The 25,656-nt window shown below is 34.1% G+C and overlaps 1 protein-coding gene and 1 long non-coding RNA gene across 3 annotated transcripts in view; one reads left to right on the forward strand and one right to left on the reverse strand.

Annotated features, from left to right (window-relative positions):
* Positions 1–25,656, forward strand: part of NELL1 (neural EGFL like 1) — an 842,535-nt gene that overhangs the window by 605,255 nt on the left and 211,624 nt on the right. The gene's annotated exons all lie outside the window — the stretch shown is intronic.
* The window catches only part of LOC116419811, a 38,259-nt gene continuing 30,199 nt past the window's right edge, over positions 17,597–25,656 (reverse strand). The window contains exon 4 of the long non-coding RNA XR_004230115.1: positions 17,597–18,033. This is a non-coding gene — a long non-coding RNA (uncharacterized LOC116419811). The remainder of the gene's footprint in view (positions 18,034–25,656) is intronic.

Consider the following 25,656-nt stretch of genomic DNA (forward strand, 5'->3'; position numbering starts at 1 on the left):
CACTTCCCATATCTAGTTGTAGAAACTAAGCCAATCAACACCAAGGTTGTTTTCCAAAGGAAATGAAGATCATTTTTTCTGACTTCATTTAAAACATCTTTATCTTTTCACCTCTCAATATGTATTATATGTCACCCTGCTAGAATATAATATACATTAGAGAAAGAAATGTCCCTTTTCTATCTGTGTCCCTAACATTTAGCTCAAGGTCTGAGATATAATAAATGCTTAATAAATGCTTTTATTTTTCTCTAAATCAAGTTGAATTCTGCCTTTATAACTTTTATTTATTATTCATTGTTCCTGGAGTATCCTGTAACCTGGATGCTTAACAAGTCACTTTTTTTGTGACAAATATTTAAATCAGCAATTGTGACATTTCTCCTACCCCCATTCCATTTTCCTTATTATGCTATATACTCCCAATTCTTCTAATTGCTCCATCTTGTCATGGTCTTCCAATCAGTCACTCTTCTGGCTCTTCTTTCTTGAATATTTCCCATTATCATTTCCTTATCCCCATTTCATCCTAATTCTTTATGTTGTTTAAGCAGACTAGAGCACAGGAGAGCCATCAGTACCTCTATTCCTGACCCTGTATTCTCTTAATGCAGTCTAAAATTAATATTTCTAAATTCACTATTTCCTGAGGTTGTCAAATAGAGGCTGGATAATCACTTGGAATAGAATGAACAATCATATGGCACCCGACACATGCCCATATCTTGTTCAGCTTTCTACAAATATTGTCTCATTTGATCCTCACAATGACTTACAAAGTAGGTGATGTTATTATCCCCATTGTAGAGTTGTAGATCCTGAAAGTAAACATAGGTCACGCAATCAGTAAGAATCTGAAGTTGGATTTGAACTCAGGTCTTCCTGATCCCAGGCCCAGTGCTCTGTTACACCACAAATTACCTCCCAGCTGCTACCCAACCACTTGTGCAAGATTTTGTAGCAGGCGTTCCTTTTTCAAGTATTTCAAATTCCTTCCCAACTCTCACACCCTAAATCTTCTTACATAATAATTCTCTCTTCAGATATCATGTGTGGATATCCTCAAAATCAGATTGAAGATCGAAATAAACTGAAGGGTATATGATAAATTTAAACAGTTTGAAATATCCATCTCTAGAATAGAGAAAAATGAAGAACTTATTATTTTAGTCAATAACACATCCCTTCACTAGTAAGATGTATAATTCCCCTTCTAAATACATACCAGAAACTGCTAAAATTGTGCTTATGTGGATTTGACCCAATTCTGGATCTTTTTTGGTCCTAGAGTTATTCCTGGAAGCACATCTCATGAAGAAACTTCTTCTGTGTGTATATTTATAAAATGGGGAATATACAGTCAAGAGGACCAGCAAATATTGAGGGATTGTGTGAAAGTTTATAGATGGCATATAAATAGTAAAGCAACTTGAGTTGGTCCTATTAGGAAGATTCATTTTAGGAATGGGATAAACCTCATTTTGTGCTCATGCTGAGCGAATTTTTTGTAAGGATTGTGTTGATTCTTTTATATATATCTTTTCTAGCTGTAAAGCAGTCAAAGGTTTTAGGATATATTTCTGTGATACGAGAAAGATAATTATTTGTTCACTTCTAATTAGATTTTTCTATTCATCTTCCTAGCCATAATAGCATATATTTATATGGCACTTTATGAGTATAAAGTATTTTACCCACATTATCACATTGATCTTCCCAACAAAATGTGTTTTATATTCATTAGACATCATCTAACAAGATATATCTCCTTCTTTCCCCTTTGTGGACAGACTTCTAGACAAACTACAGCAATTTGCTGCTGCCGTTTCCTTCATCATGGCAATCAAATTTCTGTCTCAGCCATTACCAACATCACTTTTTGAGATGTCATCATTGAGCTGCTGATTGTCCTATTCATTGTTATTTTCTTTGCTCTTGATCTTGTCTCATCACATATTACTTATCATTCTATGTTTAATAAGTTCTTATTCCCCGCCTTTTGTAGTCATGTTTTCTATTTTATTTTCCTTCCCATCTCTGACAACTCAGTCTTTCATGGGTTATAGTTCCCCTTCTCATTCCATACCATAAATTTGTTTTCCCCAAGGTTCTCTTCCATTATTCCATATTTGAAAAAAAAAAGATCAAATCTTATTTCTCTCTCCATAATCTTGATCCTTCATGCCCATGCATTTCTATGCACACAGCCACTTCCCTAATACAGTTCCTAATTACTTTCATATTTGGAAATTTATTTGAAATGTAGAAAGAGATTTTGAATTGATCAATCTAAGTGACTATGTGTTTCTCCACGACAACTGACCATCTGTAAAAGTAATTTTTCTGAATCCTGGGTATAACTGTTACTCTGCTACTCAAATTCACATAGCTTGCTGTCACCTCTAGGTAGGGTTTTATTTTTCCTATTATTCAGTCATGTCAAACTCTTCATGACTCCCTATGGGGTTTTATTGACAAAAATACTAGAATAATTTTCCATTTCCTTCTTCAGGTCATTTTTAAAAGAGTAAATTGAAGCAAACAGGGTTAAGTGACTTATGCAGGGTTATACAGCTACTAAATACCTGAGCTCTTTTTGACTGGATCCGATTCTTTATCTTCTGGGCCACATTTCCTCTCTCCAACATTTAAACACCTTGCCAACTTGACGCCTTCCTATCTTTCCAGCTTTATTGCAAATTATTTCCTTCCACAACCTGAGTCTTAACAAATTCATTATTTTGACACTTCGTAACATAAAACACATTTCATCTTCTGTTTCTCTGTCTGCACTTTCTGGTCCCAGTGCTTGGAATGCATTCCCTGATCACCCTGACTCTCAGGATCTGTTTTCTTTGAGATTTTGCTCAAGCACTGGATTCTACAGGAGATTTCTGCTACAGTCACTCCCATGCCTCCTAGTGCCTTCTCTTAGCATCTATTTGGAGCATGTTTTACATTTATTATGCATGTATATACTCTGTTTATATAGAAAGAAACAAACATATATGTGTATATATTTATGCTTCCATACATGGTTATGTTTAAATATTTGTGTATTTGTCCACATACACATACATGTTTATATATTTGCACACAGAAGCATAAATAAATTATGTGTATACTGTGCATATGTGTATCCATGTGTGTTACATATGCATAGAAACATGTACACACGAGTATAGTTTCCTTTTGAAGGCGAGACTTGTTTCACTTTTGTGTAAGCATCCCTAGAGTTACACACAGTGTTTTATACACATTAGATTCCTAATAATGCTCATTGGCTTTGCAGACGTGCCTAAAAGATCTTTTTTCAGAACTTTCAGCCCCAAATTAAGCTTTGGACTCAAATTTCTGCTTACATGGTAGAAATATACTTTGGAATATCTCACCAATATATCAAATTCAGTCTATTATGAGTTTTGAATTTGGAGACAGAAAGATCTGAGTTCAACTCCTTCAATAGACATGTAATAGTTATGTGTTCCTGAGCAAGTCTTTTATCTTCATCCATTCCCAATTTCTTCATTTATAAAATGAGGAAGTTTAACTCAGTGGTTTCTAAGGTCCTTTTTTGTTCTCTAAATCTTTGATCCTATACTCGTGCACTTATCATTTTCCTTAAAATATCCCCTATTCTTCATTTCTTTAGTTTTGTTCATGCTACAACATTTCTGCCAGGCACAAAATCTTGGAACTAGCTTTCTTATATCTTTATTTTATCCCCATATCCAATTAATTTCTAAATTCTGTTCATTAAAACTTCATAGCAATTGTTCTTTCAGCTTCACTTTCACTGATAGTACCTTAATTTAAATCTCTATTTTTCTAATAAAAAAAATTCTCATTGGTTTTCCTCTCCCTTGTGTCTTTCCCCTCTGACCCTTCTTGAGTCATTAGAGAATGTTTCCAAATAGAATAGATAGAGTGAGGCAGTGATGGCCTTGGAGTCAACAAAACCTAGGCCGAGTCCTACTCAATAATTACTATATGAACAAATCATTTAGTCTCTTTGCAATATCATTTTTCTCATCTTTAAAATGAGGTGATGGGCAAGATGAGCTCAAAAGTCCCTTTTTAAAAAGGGTCTCTTAAAAAAATCTGTGTGGACACACAGAGACATATGCATGTATATACATTAGTAATATATATTTACACATATTACACACATGCACATGTTCACAGATGTGTATATATATATGTGCATGTATATCTACATGTATCTCCACACACATGTGTGTCTCTCTGATATTAAAATATACAATCAATCATTGTTAGGATTGCTTCATTCCTTGTACTTGAATTTCCAGTATCTAGCTAGTCACTGGTATATAGAGGTGTTTCAATTACTTGATAATTAATTGAATGGTTGACTAATTGAATCCTAAACAGATATAATGGACATCATGTAGCAATCCATACTGATAGGTGATGGTAAAGAATTAATAGGTATCTATTACATATTAGAATATATAGATAGAGATACATACACATATATTTTCACTTCATAGAATCCTTATTGTCTAGAATTTGCTCAAGTGCCAAATATTGAGCAAAATCTTTCCTAATCTACTCTCAACCTCTCTCTCCTCCTTTCATCCTTCTCTCTCCCTTTTCCAAATCTCTCCCTTCCTCTTTCTCCCTCCTTCCCTTTCCCCCCTCTCTCTCTGTCTTGTTGTTGTTGTTGTTCTTTTTCTTCTTCTCTTTCTCTCTCTCTCTGTCTGTCTCTCTCTTTTTCCTTCTCTCTCTCTCTCTCTCTCTCTCTCTCTTTTTCCTCAGATTACCTTTCTTAGTATCTCTTTGCATATCTTGCATCCTTTGAAGGCAGTAATTTGTTTTACTTTTAGAATTCACATCTATGTTGAATCAGTCATTGATTGTCTTAATGGTACAAGTTAAAATGAATTCACATATGAATGTTTTTTCAAACTTGCTTCATTTTAACATTATTTTACTTTTTTTAATATTGAGAAACCTATTCCCCACCTCCATCCAAACCCTGCTTTAATTAATTCATTCATTATATGAATATAGAATTGTAAGATAAGTGATTTAGAGTTGTTAGAGCCATTAGAACTCACTTAATTCAACCAACCTCATTCTATACTGGAGCAAAATGAAGCCAAGAGAAAGTAAACCATTTGCTCAGGAGTTGGTGACAGAGCTGGGGTTTATACTAAGTTCCTTTGACTTGAAATCCAGCATTCTTCTCATGCTTAGTAAAGGAAAAAACAATGAGTAAATTCTTTTAGTGGTGGATACAGAGGAGAAAAGCTAAAATATGATCCATAATCTCAGGGGGAGCAGGTTTAGTATGGGAAACATATATACATATAGGTACATAGAAAAGAGTATGGTGCCTTTGCAGACATGTATATATAAAATACTTAGAAAATATTGTAATTTCAGGAGAATGGTATGGACAATAAGTGCGAGAGAAGAAAAGAAGCAGTACCTCAGATAGCAGTGAAATGCTTCTTGGAGGAGATCGCTTTTATCCTAGGCCTTAGTTAATGGTTGTCTTTATAACTGGAGATGGAGGTTCACATTAGAGGTAATTACCAATGTAGAGAATGGAATGAGCAATAGTAGGAAGCAGGTAAATGAAAAATATATTTGGCTACAGTTGGGGGTAGCTGAGTTATGTTGAAGAAATACGGGAGCTGAGGGATGGAAAAACAGGGTTGAGATAGTAGTGTTTGCTTGTTTTTTTGTTTGTTTGTTTGTTTTTTACTATCCACGATATTTATCATGAATTCATTGGGACAACAAGTATTGGATTTTCATTAGAAAATGAAGTTTAGATATTGCTATTCCAAGAATGCAACAGGTTATCTTGCTAGGTAATACATGAGATCTAATGAGTTAAGAAAGTATGTTTTGTTGTTATTGCTGCTGCTGTTGTTGTGACCCCTACCTTTGTCTATATTTCTTAAGAAATAAAAAGAGACATTGTGAAAATAAGCGATGAGGAAGTACAACAAGCTCTCTGGAAAGAATGGGCAGATACAGATGTGTTATTTCTTACTTATGCTAATTGAATTTTCAATTTAATTTAGTATCAAATAAGCTGCTATTTAGAAGAATGATACTGTAGGAGAATTGAGCATAATATGAGTTCTAGGGATCTTTCAAACATCCCTATTTGATGCCCGATAATTTCAAACACAAATGAATTCAAATTGATCATAATTGTTATTTTAGACAAATAAAAGGGAGAATGTATTTTGTGAATGGATGCTTCTTATTTTAAAAAGTAAGGAAAGTGCAGTCATTCGTAACAGGACTAAATAGTTATTATGTGCAATGAAGTGGACTTTGAGGCTTAATGGAATGACTGCCAACCATCTGGATGAAAAATAAACATTTAGCCAATCATCTGAGTATTTTTAAACTTCTGAATGCATTGTATTGTGTAAACACAACTTTTCTCTGGAGAACACACAAAGAATGGATCTTTTTTGAGTTTTGTTTTATTTTGACAGAACCTATGTTTTCACTGGAACTTTTGATAAAAACAAAAATCTAATTGTGCAATTCAGATCAGCAGTCATTCTTTAACTTATAGTCTTAGAAAAATCCCTTGAATACAATATTTCTCCTTGTTATATAGCCAGCATATATAAAAGGCAGGACTTGAACCCTAGTCTTCTGATCTGGAGTTTACATCTCTATCTGTGCTACACTGCCTCTCAAAGGAAAAAAAAAGGTAATATTCCTTGTTTTCTTCCCCAGTTAAACTACGTTTAGGTCACCAGTCTGGATGCCATATTTTAGGATAGACATTTGTGATTTGGGGTGCATCTTTGGAGACATCTAAGTTGGTGAAAGTAGCTCATACAAGATGAGTACCTTATAAGCTGGGAATCTTGAACCTGGAGAAGACTTGCTTGGAAATCACTGCTGTCTCCAACTATTTGAAGGACTATTATGTAGAAGATGGATTATATAATAGTTCTTTTTCTCCTGATCAAGAGGAATTTTTTTCTCACAATTAAATTTATCCCAAAGTGTTATGGGTGGCTTCAGTAGGTAGTAAGTTCCATTCTCCTTGGGAGTCTTCAAGTAAAGGATTGATGAACATGTGTGAAAGATGCTGTAGAAAGTATTCTTGTTTATTTATTTAGGTTAAGGTTGGATCGATGGTCCTTCTAGCTCTGGAATTCTTACTTTCAATTTAGGGAAAGTGTCAATGATGTGAATCATTAATCAGTGAAATGACTGTTCAACTTGTTAATTTAAGGTTCATCTCATCAAAGAGGTTTATGAGGAGTTTGTTATTTGTAATTATCCACTACCTTAAAAGGTCAGATAAACACGTCTCATCCATGATTACTGGACTTGTTTACTGTCCCTTTCTTTACCACCCCCACACTTTATTACTGGATATAATCATTGAGAACTCTATTTTTGCTATTTCGATGACAACATGATAGCTAGTGACCCTGTAGAGATGTTGCATAGCTGTGAACATTAGCATTAATGGCGAATTACATTTTGGAGAGTGCTGCTATTTATATAATTATTTAAAAACAGCATTATGTTACCATAAATCCATTGTATCTGAATCTTTTAAGTCACTGAGACTATTGGATCACCAAATCACTAACCAAAATTTATATAAGAGGTAGCTAACAATTAAAGATTTGTGTTTTCATATCTTCGGGTGAGAAAAAGAGTTCAAAATTAAAAGTTTCAGATATTAGAGAAAATACAAAATAAGTGCTGTCTTTTAATGTTTCATTTCATTACTTATCCCCATCCCCTGTACCCTTCTACTCTGCTTCCCTCTGCCAAAAAAACACTACACAGAAATTAACAGAAAATTATTAAGATAATGAATATAACACTAAGAAAATTGACAGAATTTTGTCCTCTCACAGGCCAGTTGGTGGAGAAAGTCAGGTTAAGTTGCTTAATCTTTTCCCTTAAAAAGTAAAATGACTAGTAATTTCCTTGTTATAACTATGACATCACTCATTGTAATTTCTCATCTCCATACACAAACCTAATATCATTGAAAGCTTTTACAATGTACTGAAGATATACTGACTTTAACACTTGGTGATAAACTTTTCATGAATCACAAAGTCCAAACAAAAAGCCCCAAACTGCCCACAAATTGGATGCCAGTTAATTTTAGAATGGCTGAACATCATGTGGTATATGAATGGAATATAATGCTTTGTTGCCTATGAGGAAGTTAGAGAAGCATGGGAAGATTTGTATGAGCTGATGCAAAGCAAAATACAGAAAACAAGGAAGAGAATTTATCTAAAGAATACAGTAATAGAAATGTAATAAAATATAGTAATAGAAACTAAATAGTTACTGAGCTGAGGTTAAATGTCTTGATGTCTTTTTATTTTAGAGAAAAGGTATGGAATAAAGAGAGCTTTCCTTTTTTTGTTTGTGTTTTTTTGGGGGATATTATGCAAAATGAATGATGTGTATGTCAGGTGATTTGGTTGTGTATATATGCATGTAGGTAGGATCACTTTGAATGACTTTTTCTTTGGTAAAAAGGAAAAGTCAATGGAAGTAGGTGTATTTATTAGGAAAAGACCTTTGTAAAGAAAAAAGGCATCAAAAGAACTTTAAAAAAACAAAATTTAACAACATTCATTTTGTTTCCGGATAATATAATAGTTATTGGACTGATGATTTTATGTTTTCAGGGAACAGTACAATAAGGAAACTCCCTTAACTAATACCTACAGCAACTAAGGGACTGAGAGGTTAAATTTCAATAACTAACAGAAATAATACATTATTTTTCATGATACACACAGTAAGTGGCTTAATTTCCTTTTTGAACTTAATGCATAGTATGCTAAGCATGTTTCATTTGATAATAGTATCCCAAAACAAAGTAAATATTTTTAAATTTTATTTAAATTTTTACATAGCTTCTTTTACAACAAAGCTCTTTTCTAGTAAGTATATCATTGTGTTTCTTCCTTAACAAAGATAAAGATGTGTAAAATGTATGCTGCTCAGCACAAACCAAATCACCTGACTCATTTAGAGGCACAAAAATAAAATACAGGGCAGAAGAGGAACTTGAATCTAGATTCTTTTAAAGGTAATTTTTTGACAAAAATATATTTTCTCTCCTTTTTATCATTATTAAAAGAACAAACACAAAACCTTTCTAACAAACATGTATAGATAAGCAAAACTAATTATGTGTCTTGTTATATTCCATTGTGAATATATGTACATATGTATACACATATGTGTGTATATATTCATGCCTGTATATATATATATATATATATATATATATATATATATGTATGTATATATGTTTGCATTGAGTCAATTACTATCTTTTTGTAGGTGGATAATACTCTTTGTCATCAGTTCTCCAGAATTAAGTTATATATTGCCTTAGTAAGGATCTTAAGTCTTTTATAGTTGCTTATGTTCTTGAATAATTTTCTTCCTGTTTTTTCTTCATTCATTCTGTATATATCCACGCAGGCTTTGGAACAAAAGTCTCTGAAACAATTCCTTCCACTATTTATTATGACATAATATTCTATTCTATAAACCATCCAAGCCTCAATTGATGGATTCCACTTTAGCTTATGATTTTTTTCTACTATAAAAATCAGCTATAGGTAGTTGTACATATCATTCTTTTTCTCTTTCCTTGATCTCTCTGGTGTATAAATCTAGCAGTGGTATTGCTGGGTCAGAGGGTATGCACAGGTTAATAACATATGGGACATATTCAATCTCAGATATTCCTGACTGTGAGTCTAGTTCTCTACCTGCTATATTGTGCTGCTTCTCAGGAAGGCATACTATATAATTAAACAAACACAAAAGGCCAAGTGGTCGAATTGAAACTGAAGCTCAATTCCTTTTAGTCAATAATAGAAATGAGTAAATATTGCTAGTTTTTTATATCAAAGAGCAAAAAAATTCTTCTGTGATGTTTTGACCCCCTAGTATTTCTCCCCTTTATAAGCTCAGATTTGTTGCTATTAATATGAATAATAGTATTTTTCAGGGAAGGTCGAAAGCAAAAGAGAAAATTAAAAAGCATGCATTTTCTAGTTAGAGTGGGGACTAAGGATGGGACGTTTATATGAGAAAACATGGTGTGTACAATCAACACTACATCTCAAAGGATAAAATAAATATCATTTTCTCTTTGATGTGCCCCCAGTGCCCTGGGAAAGTAGTTTCATCTCCAAAATTATTCCTAGAGATGTAACAGCAATTCAAAGAACTCTCTCTCATGATCCATTCTTTTCTTCTACCAATATTTTTCTTCCAATTCTTCAACTTTACCTTGAAGTTTATCTCACAGTGGGAGCCCATTATCTTTCGACATTATCTTGTGATAGCATTCTAAGCCAGTGACATTATTTCTAATTATACACGCAGTAAGTGGTTTAATTTCTTTCTTGAACCTCTTATACACAGTATGCCGAGCATATTCCCTTTGATCTTCCCATGTGGTTGATATCACGTTATAGGAATTTCATTAAAAATGGAAGAGTGATGGGGTAAGCAAGCTGTAAGATGCTGTGAGATCAAACCAAATCTTTGGGGGTATCCCACAACTAGGTCATAAGGAACAGTAAATTATTTGAATAACGCTTCATCACAACACCTCCTACTCCCAAAATGTCTCCTACGCTTGTTTGTCTGATATAACTTTAATGATGTTACTCTTATGATCAAAGGCATTGTATCCAGAGGTTTCTCTAAGATAAAATGACCATTATTGATACAAATAAAACAAATAGAAATTAATATCCACCACCTTCGATGTGATTAGCTCAGTAAATGACATGTAGAAGACAGTGGAATACCTATGAGGTTTGAATCTAGGACAGGTTTTTGTTTTATGTAGGTATATTAGAGTTAAAGCCAGAAAAAAATTGTTTATTGATATTGATTAAAAAACTTTAAAAACAACATATTTTTTAAAAAAATTATTGATACTGTTAACAAGTGTAGATCCATTGATTTGATTTTCAATTGGCCCTTTCAGTATCATATCATACATACATACAAATACACATAAACACAATTATTTTCCTATGTATCACCTATCCTCTTGAATTTTACTTTGTTAAAAAAATTTTTAAAAATGATCTGCAAACTCAGAATTATATAGCTTATATAATATTCTACTTCCATAGGATTCCATCTCTCTGATGTGAGAGAATCAGATTTCTGGATATTATGCAGATTGTAATCAATGGAATTTGATTGCCTTTTATTATGATATTCATTTCCATTTTTATAGTATGGTATTTATTGTTCTTCTGGGTCTTATTATTCTATATCATGTCTCTTAACAATATTTATTATGTTATATATGTTTATTATGTCTTCCCATATGATGTATCGTAATCAAACTCACTGAAACCAATTAAAGGAAGATAATTCCCAAAGTCTCCCAGCAATAAGAGGGCTAGAGTAGAATGGGTTAGTTAGTTGGCAAATGGTAGAGATAGAGATGAAAAAGAAAGTGAGAGATTTCAAACTAGTTTGAAAGAAGGTTATCTCATTGAAGAATACTCTCATTGATGGGTAGATATGTCCTGTAATTGATGAAAACACTATGATACATATAATTTTCAGTAAGATGATGCTCAGGGAAACCATTTAATCGAAGATCATCATTTCTCTATGAACAATATTCTGCCTAAGGAGAAGGGAAATTCAGGGTTCTTGGTGGCAATTGAAATATGAATATAAAGAGAAGATTATATAGCAATTGGTGAAAAAAGTCATCATAGAAAGGGAAAGGATAGAATTGGGCCTCAAGATTTGGGAAACAGAAATTTCTACCATAGGGAAATGATTCTATCTTCCTTTTCTCTCTCATCAATGATATTTCTAGGAGAGATATAGACCAGGGGGGAAAAAAAGGAGGAAGGGCAGAAGACATATAGGCAATAATACTGGAGCTCTAACTTGCGATTTAGAGCTTTTAATTCCATAGCAAACACAAGGATACTAAAGAAAGAAAAAGTAAGTAATCAGTCCATAAATCAAAGAATAATGATGTTGAATAGACATAGAAAAAACTTGATGATGAAAACAATGTTAAATATTTTCTTTTAGGAAAAAAAAAGAAAATATTCTGAAAGTTGGAGGAGAGCATTTAGTTGTATTTAGAGACATAAGAGAACAAGAAAAAAGGGGAAGAGAGGGAAAATGAGTTAACTTAGTAAAAGGACAAACAACTGTTAAATAAAATTTCCAAATTAGGGAATGAACAGCCAAACAGCAAGGGGAAGTTGAAATGAGAAGAAAACTTGTGGGACTAGGATTCCCTTGAAGTAGGTTAAGCAAAAATAATCCTGGGGGCAAAGAACCCAAAGTATCTGATTTTATATAGATCTTCCCACGTTTCTCTGAAATTATTATGTTTGTTGTTTTTATTGTGTATTGGGGAGACCTTTTCTTATTGCATTCTTTTTGCAATATATTTTTATTTATTCCATTAAATAAATCACAGTTCTTATTAGTTCTTAATGATCTTTCTTCCTCAAATAGACATGCATAATTTTTTTATTTATATCCCTTAATCTCAGTGAGAATTTAAATTTCTAATCAGCAAGAATTGGTTTTTGTTTTTTCTCTTTGTGTCCTTAATATCATGTACTGTCAATATAATGGATTAATAGTTTTATAGCTGGAAAGGACCTGAGAAGTCATCAAGCTTACTACCTTCATTATTCTCATGTGAAAACTCAAGTACCAAGAGATCAGTCTGTCAGGGCGTGATAAAGTCCAGAGGATAACAACAGGGTAGGAAATATAAACCGAGGCACACAAAGGGGAATTGACTTGCCCATGTAGGTAGTGTTTGAGGAAGTATTTGACTTTAGATCTTTTCTTTAAGTTCAGGAACATATTCATTCCACCATGGTCTACCTTGACACCTCATAGGCACTTAATCAACGTCAGTTAGATTGAGACATATAATCATTTTAACACTAAGAATTATTATTTATAGGACCTGACTATTACACTTGGGATTCACCTGGCAAGGAAGTACCCTGGAAGCATACCTCCATGCATCTCAGACTGTAAAAGCCTATTTATTTCTGAGACTTGTTTTTACTCCCTGTCTAGGACAAATTGGTGGAAAGTGAAGTCACCTTGTTTTATATTTTAGTCCACCACAGAGACTCTTGTGTCTGTGAACAAGAATGTTGATACCTTCCTTCTCAAATAGATTCCCCTTCTTCTAGGACTAATTCAATTCTGATAGACAGGATGGGATGAGAATGTGGGACATAGAAAAGTCACAACACAATCACTATAGTTCACTCAGATCCTTTCTAACCTCAACCAATTCTTCCTTTTTGCCTCCCCCGCCCCCCAAATCTAGCCTACTAAAATCCCAAGATAGTGCCAGAAAGAATGTTCATGTTTTGGCAGCTTGCCACTGCTATATAAACTAATGATCATTTTTGCCCTCCAATCTCCACATATAGGATCTCCTATTAGAAATGATTGAACATGCATAATAAATGTATATGAGCTGAATGGCCTGGACAAGTGACCTTCATAGTTTAGTAAACTGAAAATTAATCTGTATGTTTCCACACCAAAACTTGTAGCTTTGCTAGTTTTCTCTATGATGCTTAATGACTCTGAAGAAGCTTATTGATGTTATCTGAAAACTGATACATTTTGTAAAAAGAAATGCATTATCTATGCCATAAAATTAAATGTTGCATTGCAAAGCAATAGACTAAATAATTCTTTAGTCAATTTTTGCAAACTAAATGCCATAAAATTATATTGATGCAAAGAGACAGCATAAATTCATAGAAAACAGAATACTTTAAGAAGTTTATTCAGTCAGCATGTATCAATAGAATCCTATTAATTACTTTTTACACAAGTGTTGGAATGAAATTTGTGATTGGACTGGCTTATTTGGAAACATGTCCATAGAACTGGAGCTTATTGGGAGTGATGTGTGTTAAGATTGAATTTTAGGACATAATATCTATCAAAGGAGTCTCCTTTGCAGTCTTTGAATAAAGAAAAATTATACATCATATCTATTTCCTTCACAAAATTTTTCGTTCATTATCTTGCTATGCCATAAATTTGACCTGGGTTTTCCAAGACTTTGCCAGCTGAGTACAAATTCTCACAGATCTTTCCAATGGGCCCAATATTGGGCCACTGTCTGTTATCCAAGGATTAACCTACCTAAACTTAGAAAAGGCAATCAAGTTGATTAGGGGATGATGAATTTTGGGTAACAGCAACATTTGAAAACCATCTCCTGGGTGGTAGAAGGGTTTGTAAACTGAATTCACTGCTCACTCTAACAAAATTTTGGATCTTTGATGTATCAAAATATATGCATGTGACCTTTATAGATAAGTTATAAGCTCATAGCATAAAAGCTTATAGCTTTTCAATTTCATTCCATTTGAGAAGCATTTATCAAGTACCAACTAAATGTTATATACTATGCTGAGTGCCTGGAATACAAAACAGAATGCTCCCCATGCTAAAAACTTACATTTTATTGAATCGAAAGAACATGTACAGACACACAAAAAATAAATCATCTATGCAAATATGCATACACACAAGATATTTTCCAGGGGGAAGGCAATAGCAACTGGAGAGATCCTGTGTGGTGTTAGGGGACACACTGGATAAAGTGCCATACTTGGAATCGGGGAGTCCTAAATTAAAATGATGCCTCAGAAACTACCTGACCATAGACAAGTGATTTAATCTATCTCAGTCTTTGTGTCCTCATTAGTTAAATGATGTGATAATAGAACCCACCTCACAGGTTGTGGTGGGAATTAAATGAGACAGCATCTATAAGTACTTTACAAACCTTAAAATATCATAAAAACGATCATCATCATCATCATCATCATTATAGTTATGATGATAATGATGGTGGAGCAAGCTTAGCTGGAAGGTAGAGTCCATGAAAGAGAGTGAGTGGGATGAGCCTTGCATCCCTCCTTTCAACAGATGGCAATCATTCTGAACAGATGGTTCTTGACTATTATTTAATTAGGTGTCTAAAAATTGAGATTTAATAACATCCATTAGTAGTCTGCTCCATTATGTAATAACTCATAAAGTTTTCCCATATCAAGGACCTAACTTTCTAAATTTCACTTAGAACTATGTACATTTGGTTTATCTTTGTATAAAAATGCATCTAGCATCCTGAGAGGACTATGGGGACTGAATACGAACCACAGCATAGTATTTTTACCTTTTTTTGTCATTATTGTTGTTTGCTTGCTTGTTTTTTTTTTCTCATTTTCCCTTTGATTTGATTTTTCTTGTGTAGCATGATAAATGTGGAAATATGTTTAGAAAAATTGCACACGTTTAACCTATATTGCATTACTTGCTGTCCAGGGGAGGGGAGCGGAGGGGAGAGAGAGAGAAAAATTTGGAAAACAAGGTTTTACAATGATTTTGCAAGGGTGAATGTTCAAAACTATCTTTTCATATTTTTTGAAAAGTAAAAAGCTATTATTATAAAAAAAATAAAAATGCATTTAGTAAAGTGCTTTGTGTCTCAGTGATATTTTTGTTGGCTAGATTGAGGAGTTGGCGGGCTTTTAAGTAGCTCTCAGTCACAATTATTTGTTCTTTCCCCCTTTTATGATATGAACAATTTCCTTCCAATTGAATGGTATAACATATTCCTTATTATTGGAGTGACTTTGATTTCAAACCAGACTGGGAAGCAACTATTCACCTTGGTGTCTAGTTGGTTAGCTTTTTATATTTGCATAGAAGAACCCAATAAGAAATCTTTACTTTGTCTTGGGAAATTGTAAAATGAATCTGTGTTCACTATCTCTGAGACCTCAGCTAAAGGGTACACAGTGGTAAGATTCAATTAGACCTAAGATGAAGCAAGCTGTCTGTCTACTGACAAAGAAGTAATTGGGGGGAATAGAATGAGATGTCCCTTTGGAAATGGGGTATGGTCAATAAGGGAATTTGTTTTGACTTTTTACATTTTTTTCAGAGAATTGTTTTTCATTTTTGCCAATAGGGTCAGGAGAAGGGAGAAAAACAATTTGTATTAAATAAAAAATAAAACTAATTTTAAAAGATATGAAAATTTAAAATTTTTTCTCCTCTCCTCAGAAGTCATAATCAGTACTCTCAACACTGCATTTCAATAAGACAAAGGACACAAGTTAGCACTTCAGGTGGCAAATGTGGCAAATATTTAAGAAAGAAAAATGAAACCTTTCAGGTTTGTTTTCTTTTGTTTTAAAGACATTTGGCCCTTGTGGAAATATATGTAGAAGAATTGCACATGTTTAATTTATATCGGATTACTTGCTGTCTAGGAAGGGTTGGGGGGAAGGGAGGGAGAAAAATTTGGAACACAAGGTTTTACAAGGGTGAATGTATTGAAAACTATCTTTGCATATATTTTGAAAATAAAAGACTTTTATTTAAAAATACATTTGGCTCAGATTCTTTTAGAATAGGGAGAAAAAGAGTAAAGGGAAATGAGGGATGATCATCTGTGGTCTGCAGTCCATACATGTTTCAGCAATGCAATATCAACTCTGACACACTTCATACATGTTTTTTCACATCTTCTTGGATCAGTTTAGTGTAAAAGCTGTAATCTCTATTGCACTTCTATGGAGATTTGAGTGCTATTCCTCCTTTTGATAAGTTCAGAAGAGAATGAGGTAAAAGTGTTAGCTACTTCCTCAACTTTCTTCACTTGTTCACCCATATTATATGAAATACTTTTCAGTATCTTTCTTTTTCCTGTCCACCACCAGTACTTTCCTATTCCCCTTTCTTTTTATTTTTTCTTAAGGCCACTGAGACATAACAGAACTACTCTTAGACCTTGTCTGATTGGGCTCCTTCTATGGACCCTGGTGATGATAGAAGGGGACAGATGTATGATTGCTCATTCATGTTTTCTCCTTTTAAATTTATCTTCATTATGTTAAAAGAGATTTAAAAAAGGGGTGTGGGGGAAGGACAAGGACTTATATGTACAAAATGTTTGTAGTACCTCTCTTCTCAGGGCAAAGAATTAGAAATTGAAGGGATGCCCATCAATTGAGGAATGGATGAATAAATTGTGCTACATGATTATCATGGAATATTGTTGTTTTATGGGAAGTGATGAGCACCATGCTTTTGGAAAAACACCTGGAAAGTGGAAAGTCCTCCTCATAAACTCAAGCAAAGTGAAATGTAATATATATTGTATACAATAGTAATGTTCTAGGATGGCCAGCTAAAAATGACTTCACTACTCTCTGCAGTACAATGACCCATGAGTACTCTGAAGGACTTATGATGAAAAAGCCTATCTTATTGTGTCTGAGTATAGACTAAATCACGCTCTCTCTCTTTTTTTAAACTTTATTTTTCTTCAGATTTTTAAAAATGAGGTAGGAGATCTATGTTTTCTTTAACAATGTGATTTATGTGGAAATGTTTTTGCATAACTTCGCATGTGATTTCTTAATGGAGGCTAGGAATGGGGATGAAAGAGAGCACCTGGAACTCAAAAGTTTTAAAAAATGTAAAAAATATTTTAAATCTAACTGAGGAAAATATTAAATAAATTAATAAGGAATTTAAAAAATAAATTTCTCTTCATTTCTGTGTTTGAACTTCAACTTTTCTCCACAACTCTTGTCTTTTCATCAAAAATGCTAAAATTTCTCTAATACATTCAAGATCCATTTGCTCTTCCCCTATCCTCAACCCTCATAACATTATATTCAATTTAGCTCAGTAATTTTTTTTTACTATAAGCTCATCTTTTATCTTCAGGAATGTCATATTCTAATTTCTCAATTTTTTAAAATAAGTGACTGGTAAATTGTTAGTATTGTGGCTCCTCATTACTTGAATTCTTTCCTTCTGGTTGCTTCTACTACTTCTTCTTTAACCTGGAAGCTCTAAGATTTTTGGCTATGACTTCCTGAGAGATTTCCTTCTAAGAATTTTTTTCAGGTAGATGTAAATTTTCCACATTGCCTCTTCATCCTAAAAGATAAGAGAAGGGGTTATTTTTCTTTGTTTGTTTTTTAGAATTCTTGAATTACGATATTTAGGTCTTATTATGAGTCTTATTTCGCCCCCTCAATCTGTTTTCCAAATCATTTTTATTATGACATAATTTATATTTTGTTCTATGTGACCAACATTTTGACTTTGATTTACTATTTACCATTTACTATTTCTTCTTGCCCTTTGGAGGTCATTATTTTCTATTTGATTCATTTTAATGTTCAACAATTTTAATGCTTGAGCAATCTTTTGTACCTTTTGAGTCAAACTGTTGATTCTTTTTGTCATTTCCCCTCATAGCTCTCATTTCTTTTTCAACTAGTTCCTCAAGCACTCATTCCAGTTATTCAAAATGATTTTTTTGCCATTTTTGAATAGTATTTATTTTTTCCTCAGTTACATGTCAAGGAAATTTTTTGCATTCATTTTTCACAAGAATTTGCTATTCAGATTTCTCTCTTTCCCTTTCTTCATCCTTTCTCTTCTCATGAGGATGGTAGGTAGTTTGATATTGTTATTTGATATTGTTTTTGAATGTGCTATCATGTAAAACATATTTCCATAGTAGTTGTAAAAAAGAAACTTATCAAAAGGAATAAAAACAAAAGAAAAAATAAAGTTAGAGAAAATATATATTTAGCCCTGCATTCCAAATTCATCATTTCTTTTTCAGAGATGAATATTATTTTCCTTCATGAGTCCTTTGTATTTGTCTTGGATGATTGTGTTTTTGAGAAGAGCTGAGAGCAGTCATAAATGACCAACACACAATATTACTGATACCACACAATATTGCTGATACTGTATATAGTGTTTTCCTGAGATTTTTCTCATTTCATATTGTATCAGTTTGTACAAGTCTTTCAAGGTTTTTCTGACATCTGTCTGATCATTATTTTCTAATGAACAATAATATTCTTTTTTATTCACATGCCACATCTTGTTCAGCTGTTCTTCAATTGATGGGAATCACCTCAGTGTTCTAATATTTTGCCACCATAAAAGGGCTGCTATAAATATTTTTGTACATGTAGGTCCTTTCCCCATTTTTATGATCTCTTTGAGATTCAGACCTGAGAGTGGTATAGCTGGATCAAAGAGTACCATAGTTTGGGTATACATCTTAATTGTTCTCCAGAATGATTGAATCAGTTTACAACTTTACCAATGGTGAATTAGTGTCTTAATTTTCCCACATTTGACCTTTTTTTTTAATAAAAAAAGGAAAAAACCCTTTTGTTTAATTCCTTCCAAGAACTTTGAGTGTTTATTTTAACATTGTTTTTGAGACTTTGCTTATAGATATTTTGGAGTCATTCTTTTGAACCTCACTTATATTGTGAGTGCTCTTGACACCATAATAGCTAATTATTGCACCATTATTTTTGTTTGTTTACTTATTCTTCTAGACTACTTCCTTCCTATATTTATAGGAGCCCTTTTTGTGTTGGCAAAATATTGAAAATTAAGGGGATGCCCATCAATTGAGGAACAGCTGAATAAGATGTGGCATATGAATATAAAGGAATATTATTGTGCAATAGAAACTAATGAACAAGCAGATTTCAGAAAAGTCAGGTTTAATCTTAAGACTGGACTCTACCACACTTCTGGAGGGAAGGTCTGAATTAGTCCTATTCCTGATTTCTTGGGATATTTAATATTGTTTGTTTCAAGATCTTAGGGAAGGGCAGAAGACCATCAAGCTTTTAGTGCCGTTAAAGTGGCTTGATAGAGGGGAAAATTTCACTGGTGCCCCTTGGTCAGCTTTCCTAGTTCCTGACTGGTTTGGGTCTATCCATGCAAAGGTATCCTGCTGCTGGACTCAGTTACTCCCAACTAGTTGGAAAGCTCTGTTGGTTGAGAGTGGCCGAAGTGTAGGTTCCCCTTCCATCTGGGATTCCTGCCTTGATTATTCCTCTTCAGATGGGGCTAAATGCCTTGCTGGTGCTAGCTTCTAAATCTCCTTTAGGATTTCCCTGCCTACCTTGTATCTTTGACCTGGAACTGGGCAGTGGGGGACAAAGCTGCCAGTTCAAACGCGTCCCTATAATAGTGATCCATATTTGTCTTCGAGTGCCACAGTATGGGGAGAGACCTACTGAGTCCTACTCTGTCCCTCCTGGGCTGACCTTGTCTCCAGTGTTCACAGACCTCCTTGTCTCTCTCCCTATGTGGTTCTCAGCTGGAGAGCTTTTTTCCTGTATTCCTCCAAGAAAATGTGGTCTAGTGCTTTTTCTAGATCCCTTTCCAACAGATTGTATAGGGGAGATCATTACTCACCTTACCACCACTCCACTATCTCTGCCTCTTGACATTGCTTACTTTGAAGACATAGAAATGTCTCCCAGAGTGGAATAGAGCTTTTTGTGCTCTGAAGTCTAATATTCATCTTTTGTTTTATTTTGACCATAGGACTTTTTCAACTGTTCCATAAAGCCTATGTAGCCATTTGCTGACTTTGTTTTTATTTGTTTGTTGTTATTTTTCCTCAATTACTATTTCCTGAACTTATTTCCATAAGGTTTTTCCTGATTAGTGTGTAAGAATAAGAAAGGGATTATGGCATTATTAGCCAGAGTGGACATAGAATTAGAAAGATCTGAGTTCCAATGCTCCCCCAGAAATGTTTTAGCTGTGTGGCTTGGGTAGTTTCACTTCTGAGATCCAATCATTTTCTTCATAAACAGAGATAGATTATAACAGCACCTCCTATGGATTTTTTTGAGAATCATATGAGAAGATATAAATAAGGTGCTATATAAACATGAACTATTATTACAGCACTTCACTTTGAGCAAGGCAATATTGACCTCTGGTTGGAGGTCTCAAAGTGCCAGCTGCCACAGTTAACTTTGTTTCATCTGCAGCCTAAATCCTTTTCATTACATTATCCAAATCTTTGATTTTTTTTTAAACCTATTGATGCTCAGGAACACATGAAACATCTCCATACTGAGAAGACTTGTAGCAATCAACCAGCTAATTTAGCAGTGGAGGTCACTGAAGTCGAGAAAGATTGAATAGCAGACCCAAAATTGTGCCAGTTCCAATTAGTGGTCAAACCAAGAATGGATTTTATAATTCCTGGCATCCATCCCCGTATTTTATTTTTTGTTGAGTGATTTTCTAACCTACCAAGAACTTTGCTATGATATCCTGTGCTCTGGGACTGTTACAGTAAGTGCTTAAACTATAACAACATTATTGAGATTAGGAACCATGCTAATAAACAATTGACAATAAATGCTCATTATATATGTCCACTCATTGGTGGCCACTGACTCTGACCTCAGCCATGTGTGTTGACCTATTTGAGACTCACATATTGCATTTGCAAAGTGAGATTAGACAGAATATTTTCTAATATCCCTCCTAGGTCTCCTGTCCTATATTTTCATGCTTATATAAGTCGTCAATAGGAAAAAAAATAAATTTCAGTTACTCAGTACATAAAATCCATGCGCTACTTTAAACTCTTAAATGAAGATCCATGATTTTGAAATGGATTCTAAATTTGGGTAAATTAAATCTTTCACTGCTAGTAGATACCAATGGCTCTGGAAGAATCATTGCAGTTTTTACGGATCAATAATGTACAAAAAGTAAATTTTTCGCTGGAGCCTATACACATATATTTGTTTCTCCATCCTTGAATAATTGCTGCCATGTTTCCTTTCCTTCACTGTGTATCATCAGGAGAGTTTTATGTAGGAATAGAAAAAAATATAAATTAACTCATGAGATTAGTACCTGGAGATAGGGCAGCCACAAATAGATGTCTGAACCATGACAGACATATCCAGGTGATCCAATAAAGGCTTCTCTCCATGAGTCAGGAAAAACCCTACATAAGGAATACAGGTGGCCAAAGGCATTTCCTGCCACCCTGAATGCAAATGACACTGATTTAGGCTTGCCAACTGCCCTTTCACATATGTTCATAAAGACAGTCCTGAATTAAAACATTAGGCAGGGATGGAGAAGAGGGTAAAGATATCTGGGTCATAGCCATTCTCTGGTGCTTTGACATTTGGAAAGTCATTTTTGTCTCTCTGGGTGGGATTCAGTGTCCTCATCTATAAAATAAGGGTAAAGTAGGAGACTGAGAAGAATTAGGTATCTGTAATTCTGTAATTCCTTTGGATAAAGAAATTGTAGGATGTTAATAATGTACGTGAAGACAGAATGGAATCATGGATCAATTGTAGGGATCAATAAGACCTATATTAAAGTAGCGTCTCTGGTATTTAGTAGTTGCGGGACCCTAGGCAAGTCACTTATCCACTCATGGTCTTCATCCTGAACAGATTATAATTGAAAATGAATTCATATGATTGAAGGTTATTAGTAATAATTAAAATTTATCATTTTGAAATCTAAAAATGTGCCCTTTGAGAAACTGCTTCACATTATGAAGAAAAAATGAAATTATACATCATTCATTAAAAGAAAAAAATATACTATGCTGAGCTCACATCATTCTTAAGCAGAACTAACAGAGTCTATCAGATAGTAATAAAATGCTGGGAAGCAATATTTGGGATTGTCAATTGGGAGCAATATTAGGATTATCCCAGTAATATTGGGATAAATAATAAATGACTTCTAATTAATAAATGGCTTTTATGCTCAAGATCTCAATGCATACAATCACAGGATTGGTTTAGAGAGAAAGAAACATTCTAATTATCTCATCATTCACAATTGAAGACTATGAATATCAGAGGAAAATAAATTATATGTCAGAAGTTTCATAAATGGTAGAACTACTGTTTGAAATGGGCTCTTTGACTCAAAATTCAGTGTTCAGTCCCTCCATGATTTCAGAAAGGCCTGGAGAGACTTACATGAACTGATGCTGAGTGAAATGAGCAGGACCAAGAGATCATTATATACTTCAACAACAATACTATATGATGACCAGTTCTGATGGACCAGGCCATCCTCAGCAACGAGATCAACCAAATCATTTCCAAAGGAGCAGTAATGAACTGAACCAGCTACGCCCAGAGAAAGAACTCTGGGAGATGACTAAAAACCATTACATTGAATTCCCAATCCCTATATTTATGCACACCTGCATTTTTTATTTCCTTCACAAGCTAATTGTACAATATTTCAGAGTCTGATTCTTTTTGTACAGCAAAATAACGTTTTGGTCATGTATACTTATTGTGTATCTAATTTATATTTTAATATATTTAACATCTACTGGTCATTCTGCCATCTGGGGGAGGGGGTGGGGGGTAAGAGGTGAAAAATTGGAATAAGAGGTTTGGCAATTGTTAATGCTGTAAAGTTACCCATGCATATATCCTGTAAATAAAAGGCTATTAAATAAAAAAAAGAAAAAGAAAACCTTAAACCCCTTGGAAAATAAGAGTTTAGTATTTAATCTCCTTGGGGCTTTTAGGTAACAGTGAATAGAGCACTTGGCCTAGAGTCAAGACTCATTTTCCTGAGTTCAAATTTGGCTTTGGACTCTTACTAGCTATGTGACCAGGCAAGTTAACAATTCTGTTTACCTCAATTTCTTAATCTATAAAATGAGCTATAGGAGGAAATGACAAAATGATCCATTGTCTTTGCTAAGAAAACCCCAAATAGGTTCACAAAGAGTTGGATGCAACTGAAAGGACTGAGCAACAACAATTAATCTCCTTGAGAGCAGGCTTTCTCATTTTCATTTTTTGTCATGAATCCCTGGGACTCGTATAGTGTTTGGCAATAAGTAAATGGTAAATAAATACTTGTTGAATTAAATTATATTATAATCAGAATAATTCCTCTGTTTGATGTTTCTTGAAGCAAGTTATTTGTGACATCTTAAGAATGACATTGTGGCACAAAGACCACTTCCACTAAGACCTCTTCCTTCTATGTGTCAGAGTCCCATTGTCCCTCCTCTCCTTTGAATCCTTCCATTAACCCCTTCATTTCAGCTTGATTTCCTCCTCTCTTCCCCACATAATTCAACTCCCACTGGAGTGATAAGTTTTTATAAGTTCTGAAAATCCACTTCAAATCCAAAAATATTTCATAGATAAATGTGTCTAGTGAAACTCTGATAGTGTATCCTCAAGATTAAAATTTCTTGGTCGTGAAAATGAAACATCAGAGTGATATGCTGAGCAATGGCATGTGGTCTCCCCCAGGAGATTTCTAATTACTCTGATCTGACAGGTGCTCATTTTAGAGCTTAATTTTGCACACCACATGCAGTCATCAATCTCAGGCTGGAACATTAATTCTGTGGAGGGTGAGTGAACTAACAGATGGCCTTGGGGATATGAGAGAGTTAAACTTAAGACTTCAGTGATATGAAGGGTTGTCATGTGTAACAGTGCTTGTGACTGGTTCTGCTTGACCCCAGAGGGAGGAATAAGAAGCAGTGGTTAGAAGGTCTAGAGAAGTGGATAGATTCTTTGAGTAAGGAATGATTAGCTAAGAATTAGATCTGTCCAAAAGTAATCACTTCCTAAGAAGTCTTCTAAACAAGGTTGGATGATCTCATAGGAGATGTCTATTTAAGTACACATTGGACTACATATCCCATGAGATCCTTTATAGCTCTATTTAATTCCATAATTTTTGAATTTTGAATTATTGAATGGGTCTTGATGTATATTAAAACCTAACCATCAACAACCAAAGCTTGTCGTATCATTGGATGAATAAATAAATGATAACAAATTTATTATGCTTACTATATTCTAAACATTGGGATATATTTTGGGGATATTATTACTAGTAACCCAAATGGTCCCTCCCCCTATGGAGTTTACATTCTAATGGGAGAAGACAAAACATAAATGGGAGCTAAAAGGAAGAAAAGAATTAATCATTTATTAAGTAATTTCTATATTCCTGCCAGTCTCCTGAATGTCTTATGAACCCTCTTTGATCTTTTCAACCTGTCAAGTGGATGATATTATGAACATTATTTTATAGTTGATGAAACTGAACTAGACAGAGGTAGAGTGAGAGTTTTCCAGAATGATTCAGCTAGTTAAGTATTGGAGATGGGATTTGAGGTCTTTCTGGTACTTTATCTATTATGCAAATTCATTACTTCCCCAGAAGAAGAAGTTTGGGAGAGATGGCATGGTTTTTAAGTAGCAAGATAGTGATGTAGAAATACAATTTTAGGCAAGATAATTGGAAAGCTCATCTATCAGAGATCAGGGACCCAACAGTGGTGTCCAAGTGTCCAGGAGTCCAGGAGTATTACAGCAGGAGATAATGGAAGAGTATGGCAAGACACAGACGGGCAAGTACTTATTGTTTATTCTATACCAGACATTTTGCTAAGTGCAGGTGATAACAAGGAAGGCAAAAATATGACCATTTCCATTGAGGAAGACACATTCTAACGAGAGACATACAAATAATCGAGGATATATAAGATACATATGTAGTTTAATACATGGAAATCTTATAAGGAAGGAAACAGTAGCAGGAGAATGACTAGGGGAGGCTTTGCTCCTTACAGAAGTGGGATTGGGAGTGATTGGGAGGATGGCAATGCCCTTGACAAAAATGGGAAATTTGGGAAGAGATCAAGGTTTTGGGGGAAAGAGAAGCTCTATTTTGACC

This window comes from Sarcophilus harrisii, chromosome 6 (genome assembly GCF_902635505.1).
Source record: "Sarcophilus harrisii chromosome 6, mSarHar1.11, whole genome shotgun sequence".
In the NCBI taxonomy this organism is placed as follows: domain Eukaryota; kingdom Metazoa; phylum Chordata; class Mammalia; order Dasyuromorphia; family Dasyuridae; genus Sarcophilus; species Sarcophilus harrisii.